Here is a 7662-nt window from a genome sequence, read left to right as displayed (position 1 = left end):
CTCTCACCCGTACCATTGCTCACCATCATTTGCTTTTTTAGTTGCTTTGTGTGTGTGTGTGTGTGTGTGTGTGTGTGTGTGTGTGTGTGTGTGTGTGTGTGCGTGAGAATATTCGAACTGGATAGCATGTAAAATGCGTTTTTTATTTGTTTAGCACTGCAGATCTTTATGATGATTGCGCCAAAGTCTTTTCTGAGGAAATAGGTAGTTTCCAGATTTAGGATTCTTTATAATACTTATAGGACTGAATAGCTCTTATATCTCCTTACAATCTCTGCATAATGATCCTCCCTGTGATCCACGTCCTTAGCATTCAACCATACGTTAATGTGCATTGTGCAATTTATATTTTACTCAAAGTCCTCCTATGTCTAGCATAGGAGGACTTTCAGCTTTTTATCTTCACCTTGAATGGATAATTGGCATTAGATTTCGTCCAGAGTCAAAAATACCTTGGGGTCTTTGTTGCAACAGACCTAAAAGTGGCAGGAGAAAATACTCACCCTTGATACATCTCGAATGCCTGATATCAATCAAAGGTGACAGAACAGACACGACAAGTGTACTATGGGAGCAAGTAATATATAGCACGTATAATACAACAGTTTCATTCGATCTATTAAACAGCTACTCTACGTAAGTATTATTATGCCCTCTATTTATATTTTGGATGCTTTTAAATTGCGTGTTATTTAAATGGAATTGTGTTGTTACTGTCAGTGAGAACTCTGGGGGTAGAACTATTAACTGTACCTAATAGGTATAATAACTCCAGACCTTGTAACACGCAAGCACTTACCCTGCCTTTGGTATTTACACATGAATATGGTCTTTTAAAGTACCTACTTTCAACCGTACGTATATATTATATAATCCTTTATGGTGTCGTTTATTTTTTGAATTGCTGCAATCAAATCAATTATAGATTGTTATTAATATTAAATTATTAATAACTAGCATGGCAGGAATTCGTATAACCCAGGAATTCGTATAAGCTAAAATAATTATTATCTATTTAATTCGCGTTTTTTACACGGCTTGGGGCTCCAAATTTTGGGCTCTTAAATTCCTATTCCTTGGCCTATTTTTTATTTTTTTATGCTGATTTGGAGGCCATTAAAGCATTTGACCCAGTTAAAAAAGTTTCAGTTGTATATGTTTTACGGTTTTTGCGGAAAGTCGCGTTAAAGTTGATGCCGTGGTGTCAGTAAAATGGTACGGATAAACACATATCTTACATATTATATGAAGCGAGGTAGTTGTCTGTTCACAGATCACCCTCTAAACTTACAAGGAATTATTTCCTGTATATCCTTGGTATATAAGCAACATTTGACATAGCATTGTGTGGAGTGAGCTATGTGCCCATCCTTGGAGAACCCTGCGAATGTCCTTGCTGTACGGCAGTGTTAAACAAGGAACTGAAACCGAGGGGTTCCGTTCAGACCCTTCACACTTTGTTTCTGTCTAGTTCTAATGTACCGTCACAATAGTGACTTTAATATATACATCTGAGTTTGACCCATATCTATAATCTCTGAAATTTCTGGGCAATTCTAACAAGAATTACGTGAGTTATAACAGGATTGCGTGTGGGCAGTTACTTCTGGGCCACCCTGTATATCGTCTCACTTCATATTTAGTAAGATGTGAAATGATCTAATAAAATCAAATTATGCTTTCGACAGATTTGATGTTCCTATACCGTATATTACATTTATAATACTTGCAGGACTGAATAGCTCCTATCCCCCCTCCTCTGCAGAATAATCCTTCCTGTGATCCACGTCCTCACTCCCAAGCACCCAACCATATGTTAAAGTGCAATTTGTTAATGAATTACTTAATGAGTTAATGATTAAATGATCCTGATACTAATAAAATTTAATTATGCTTTATGGATTTTACAGAATTTGCCAATTATGACTTTCCCTCTTCACGTGAGCCGATGTTTCCAAATCTTGAATGATTTGACTGAAAGCGAAATTAGGTTGGTCTTAGTTCTGCTATTGGTGGCATTGCTTTTGTACAATAATGAATGTTGTTGACGTCTCCAGAAATCAGAGTTAAAAAGTTACTATATTAAGACGCAATCATGAAGCTACCTATACTGGAAAGCCCGTGGTAACAGGGACGCAGCTAGTAGTATTCTTTAAAAGAAAGTTTTTATCTCACCAAAAAAGATCCATCCCGACCGAAGATACATCCCGACCGAAGATACATCTAATTTGCACGTGGGCGGTCGTACAGTGTACATACAGAAATAATTCTCTGAATTATAGTATAGACTAGAAAGCCCGTGGTTACAGGGAGGAATCACAGTGCTGGCAAGCACGACCGTTGCATTTATTGTGGGTATACTATGTACCCCCTTTACTATCATACCCCCTTTACTATTATACCCCCTTTGGTACAACTACACGTTACACGCCTCTTTCGTGCACGCGAAGCGTGCACTCCGGCCGGAAGCGGCGGCCGAAGGCCGCCGCCTCCGGCAGGAGTTTTTCAGGCATTAAGACTCATCGGAAGTCGTTCAGCAGATTTATTTTTAGTTGAAAACATTCTAATTTGATGTCAAAGATGACATGAATAAAAAATAGTTATGTTGAGATTTTTAAGAAATTTGCATAAAATACTCGCCAGCACTGTTATACGAAATTCGGTAAAAAACCCATAATCGCCATATTCAGGTGCCTTAAAAACCATGTTAAAATTGAGTTAAAGATCTGAAATTTTTCAGGTCGTCTAGACGTTGACCAAATCGACTGCAAAAAAGGGTTCAGGTTTCAGGAGCATCGGGAAATGGGTTTTCTAGAACCCCTGTTTTACGACAGATTGTCGTGATACATATTCAGGGATAGACGCTTTGACAGTCAAATGTAGTCAATTGTATCCTAAATTTAAGTGTCCATAGATTCAAAAGTATAAAAGATACAGCCATTTCCGACCACAGATCTTGAAAATAATTGTTTACACTTTAGTTTATATTGTATACAAAAATTATTTGACGTCATAAACACCCCTTGATGACGTCATCAAGTTAACCGTTTTTAAAACTTGATTTTCGACAAAGTAATAACTTTTAAAATTGATTTTACACCATTTAAAAGTAATTTTTTTCAACATCTGAGGAAATTTTCATCTTAGATAATTGTTCAAGCATTCTGAAAATCTACCGGAAAGTTTTCCTATCTTACTCCTTCATAAAGATATATGCCTTTGAAGTTAGTGCTTTTTTGAAAAATTATTTTATAAAAACGTCAATTTTGCGATTTAGTATTCTCTGGTGTTGGGCTATCCCTTGGGTTGTGGAGCTCAGTTCTGCTTTCTATAGGTATAAATTGTGCATTAGGCTAGTTTTAAAGTTAAAAATCGAAAAGTTGCACACGTGGGGACACGCCCAAATTGATTAAAAATTGCTAAAATCACTGAAAATTGGTGTTTTCACGATTTTTATCGACTTTGGAGTCCCGTTGTGATCCAAGTTCTATTTGAAATCTTTTGAAACTTTGCACGCTTATCCAAACTATATATATAAAATACCGTTATGCAAAATTTTACGGCGATTCAGTATTGGATGCGCACGCAACAACCGCTCAAAGTTTGCACGTGCGAACGGTGAGAATTTTGCTCATTCGTGATTTCGAACAAATTCTGCTTTACCACGACAGTTCAATGTCATTATATATGAATTTAATGGCAACTTGAATGATTATAATGTTTTATGTTCAGTCAGTGATAGACCGATATGCTTACCTAAACACAAGGAAATGTTTTTAAAGGAAAAATTTCGAAATCGTTGAAACTTCCTCCTTATTAATATTAATGATGACATCAGTTTATATTTCGACTTTATAAAGTACCCTGACATTATAATCAAAAAGAGATGATATTTTACCAAAACCCATAATCATGGGTAGAGTGGACCGCTGCCAGTGTCTCTCTTTCCCAAACAAAAGGAAATGATATTAATTTGATTGACCGTTCTCAAATGCAAAATGATACCGAGAATGAAATCGGTCGCTCGCTTTTCCCATTAATTTACAATTGTAATAGATTAAGAAGAACTACCCGAAGGCAGCTGTACTCAGCAATAAAGAATCAATAAACTTCAGCTAATTCACTAACTACCAGTACCACCCTTATCCCGAAATACTAGGTATATCGACCCGAACGCAACCCAAAGGAATTTTTACAGCATGTGATTGATTGTAAGCCGTGAATGAATGGGAAAAGCGAGCGACCGATTTCATTCTCGGTATCATTTTGCATTTGAGAACGGTCAATCAAATTAATATCATTTCCTTTTGTTTGGGAAAGAGAGACACTGGCAGCGGTCCACTCTACCCATGATTATGGGTTTTGGTAAAATCTAATAGTATTCTTTGGTAGTCAGTTTTTATAGCATCAACGAATATCCATCACAACCAAAGATACAGCCAATTGAAATATAACTCGCACTGAATACCACCTAATAACAAAAAACCGATCAAAATGCCCCTCTCAAATCCTTGCACGTGCAAGTGCACTTTTAACACCGTTACCATGGTTATTATGCAATTACCTATTTCTTATCTATTTGCACGTGGGCGGTCGTACAGACAACAGAAATAATTCTTTGAATTATAGTATAGACTAGAAAACCCGTGGTCACAGATAAGAGAGGAAGCTAATAGTATTTTTTGTTAGTAAGTTTAAAACGCGTCAAAAAATATCCTATACATAACCGAAGATACAGCCAATTAAACATTTACATAACGTATTATCAAAAAAACCGATCAAAATGACGTTAAAACAGTCATTGCGCGTGCACGTGCGTGCCGTAACCCTTGTTTCCATGGTTACTGCGCAAGTTCCTATTTTTTATCTAATTAAAATTTGCACGTGGGCGGTCGTACAGACAGACAGACAGCAGAAAGAATTCTTTGAATTATAGTAGAGATACCTTATCGGACCTTATTTGAACGGACATTAATTGAACGCTGGAGGCCTTATAACTTTATAAGCGTTCATTTTAATGTCCGTCCAAATAATGTCCGTCCGTTTAAGGTCCGTTATTATTATTGAATCAATGAAAAACAAGTTATTATAAAATTTAAATATTCTAAATATCTTATTATGGCACTCCTGCACTTTCTTAATTTACGGTTCCTCGTTCATTTATTCGGAGTTACTATTAATCTTAAATCTACCTCTACAGTCTACATCTTCTAGATCTCTTACAACTTGTTGTTTATCCAACTGTTGTTTATTACAACTTGTTGTTTAGCCGGTGAACGCTCTTTTTAGCCTGTAGGCTACTGCCTAACCCCGGTTACTCACAAATTGCAAACTCTCCATTTTAAATTTTAAATTCAGTACCCTTCACTTGCCACATATTTAATTAATTATTCTCATCATTCACCATATTACAAAATGTATTTAATTCTGTCTAAGTGAAAAAAAGGGTAAATGAGATATAGTAGTGATACAATATATTATCTTATTATGTGAGAGTAAATTGCAATTGTATAATTGATAAATTTGATAAATTTGAATTTGAATTAATTTGAACTCGTAGCTGTACCGGGTAATGAACGATATCAACTGCTCTACCAGAGATACTAGAATGTCTGATGTACAACTTGAGCTTTATAATGTACCTTGGTTATATAGCTATATAGCAAGTGGCCACGATCAATGGCGTTAAACTATCACCCCACCTTCCCGCAACATAGGTACGTTTCGCGTTTCGCAACTTATGGTTCTTACTAAATCGCTCACCCAAAAATTATAACGTGACGATTTAGTGGGACCGATCATTTATAACCACCTCCAGAAGCAATTAACGTTAAACTATTCAATTAAGTAGTTTAGACGTTAATGGCAGAGTTACGCAGTGCCAGAACCTGTTCTGATTGTACTATTTCCTTATTTCAGATTCATGGGTACTTAAACGTGTAGTAGTACTAGTAGGTCGGCCGTTTCTTAATTGCTTTTAAGATTGGCTACTTATACATTATAAGATTGGTAATGGTATCACTTCGCGAACAGTTTTTTCTGTAGCTTGCCTGTTTCATGGGCCCTGAAGGTATGGAACTTAATTTTGGATGTTGATCCTATATATTACCCCAATGACATTAAAAATGCCTCTCTGAGGAGGGCGAGATACCGCCTTAGATACGTGAAAGGTAAAACATGAATTCGATAGTTTAGGGTTCCGGTTTGGTCATGTTGGTTAACTGTTAAGGTTATGGTTAGTTTCGGGGTTATAGTTAGGGTTTGGTAAAATTTAGATACGACCGTTAAAAGTTCGACTGCAAAACCGTGAAAACTCAAATCACGTTATAATACTGCGCTGGCGATTGAATTACTATTAGTAAAAGCTCTTTCGCAGAACCCACCACCAAAATTGCAAGTAAATGTTCTAAAGTTCTAGTAAATGGTAAAGTAGTAACTTATCCATATAATAGTCATATCGATAAACCACCGCCACATATCACTTATCAGTACTACCTATTACTCTATTATAATAGTATAATGCACATATCATACCACAGATGAGATTATACTACTGTAACTTGTTAGTTATTATACTACTGATATAATGCTTACTCATGGCCATTTTCGTGGTGGCCATTTCAATTCCGGTGGTCGCGTGATCCTTGCTTTAATGGGTTTCCATCAAGGGTAATCATGATTAACCACCATTTTATATGTAGTATTATTGGCTAAGATGAGAAGTACGGACTCGTTTAGGGGGAAAAGTACGTACTTAGGTACTTGTACGCAACTTTGAAAAGTCCGACTCATACGACGTACGATTCAGATAGAATTTGTTTGTTTTTGAATTATTATCATCGGGGCCGTTGTAAAATGTAATTTTTTGCCGATGTTAGAGAAAATATACCGTTCGCGAACAAATTAAACACACAATTCTTAGGTCAGGCAAGCATTTAAAAGTAAATCAAAAATTCTACAAAATTACTCGACAAATTACTTATTTAAACAGCTTATTTCTCTTAAAGTTAAACTTTAAGTTAACCGACGATTGGAATATAGAAACACAAGATTTTGAAATCGCTCAATATTAGTCCGTAACATGCGATTTAGAACTCTTCCATCGATTTCTAGAAGGAGAACTTTTCAATAGAATTGAAAAGTACGTACGATACGAGTAAATTGAAAAGTCCGACTCATTCGTACTTCTCATCTTAGATTATTGGAGTACGGCAGCTTTAAAAGTTTAAAGACCATTCTTTTTTGGTTGACCTGCAAAACACCACCGATATTACATAATATTAATTAACCAAGCGTTATTCATTTAAGTCCCAACAGCTTGCTGTCGGGAATTATCACCGGCACGAAACAGTCAATGTATTATTCTATTATAACTATTGTTAAATTTGCTCGCTATACACTTTTAGAAACCAACATTGAACACATTATCTTCGGAAGCTGCAAGCTGCAAGCTTATTATCGTATGATTCCACGTTGATCCGTTATTGCACAATGCACATAACCTTTATAAACGTCTCTGAATATAGATAAAGTAATTTTATTATTATTAACTTTGGGACCGAGCTTTAGTGAACAGCTCTCCGCGTTTTCTTACGTCGTATTGTTCGTAGTGTGTTCACCAAAAGAACTAGGAGCATCCCCATGCAGCCGGTTGTCTATTGG

Source organism: Bolinopsis microptera, chromosome 5, assembly GCF_026151205.1.
Source record: "Bolinopsis microptera isolate Bmic1 chromosome 5, MBARI_Bmic_1.0, whole genome shotgun sequence".
Lineage (NCBI taxonomy): Eukaryota > Metazoa > Ctenophora > Tentaculata > Lobata > Bolinopsidae > Bolinopsis > Bolinopsis microptera.
Note: the sequence above shows the minus strand (reverse complement) of the source record.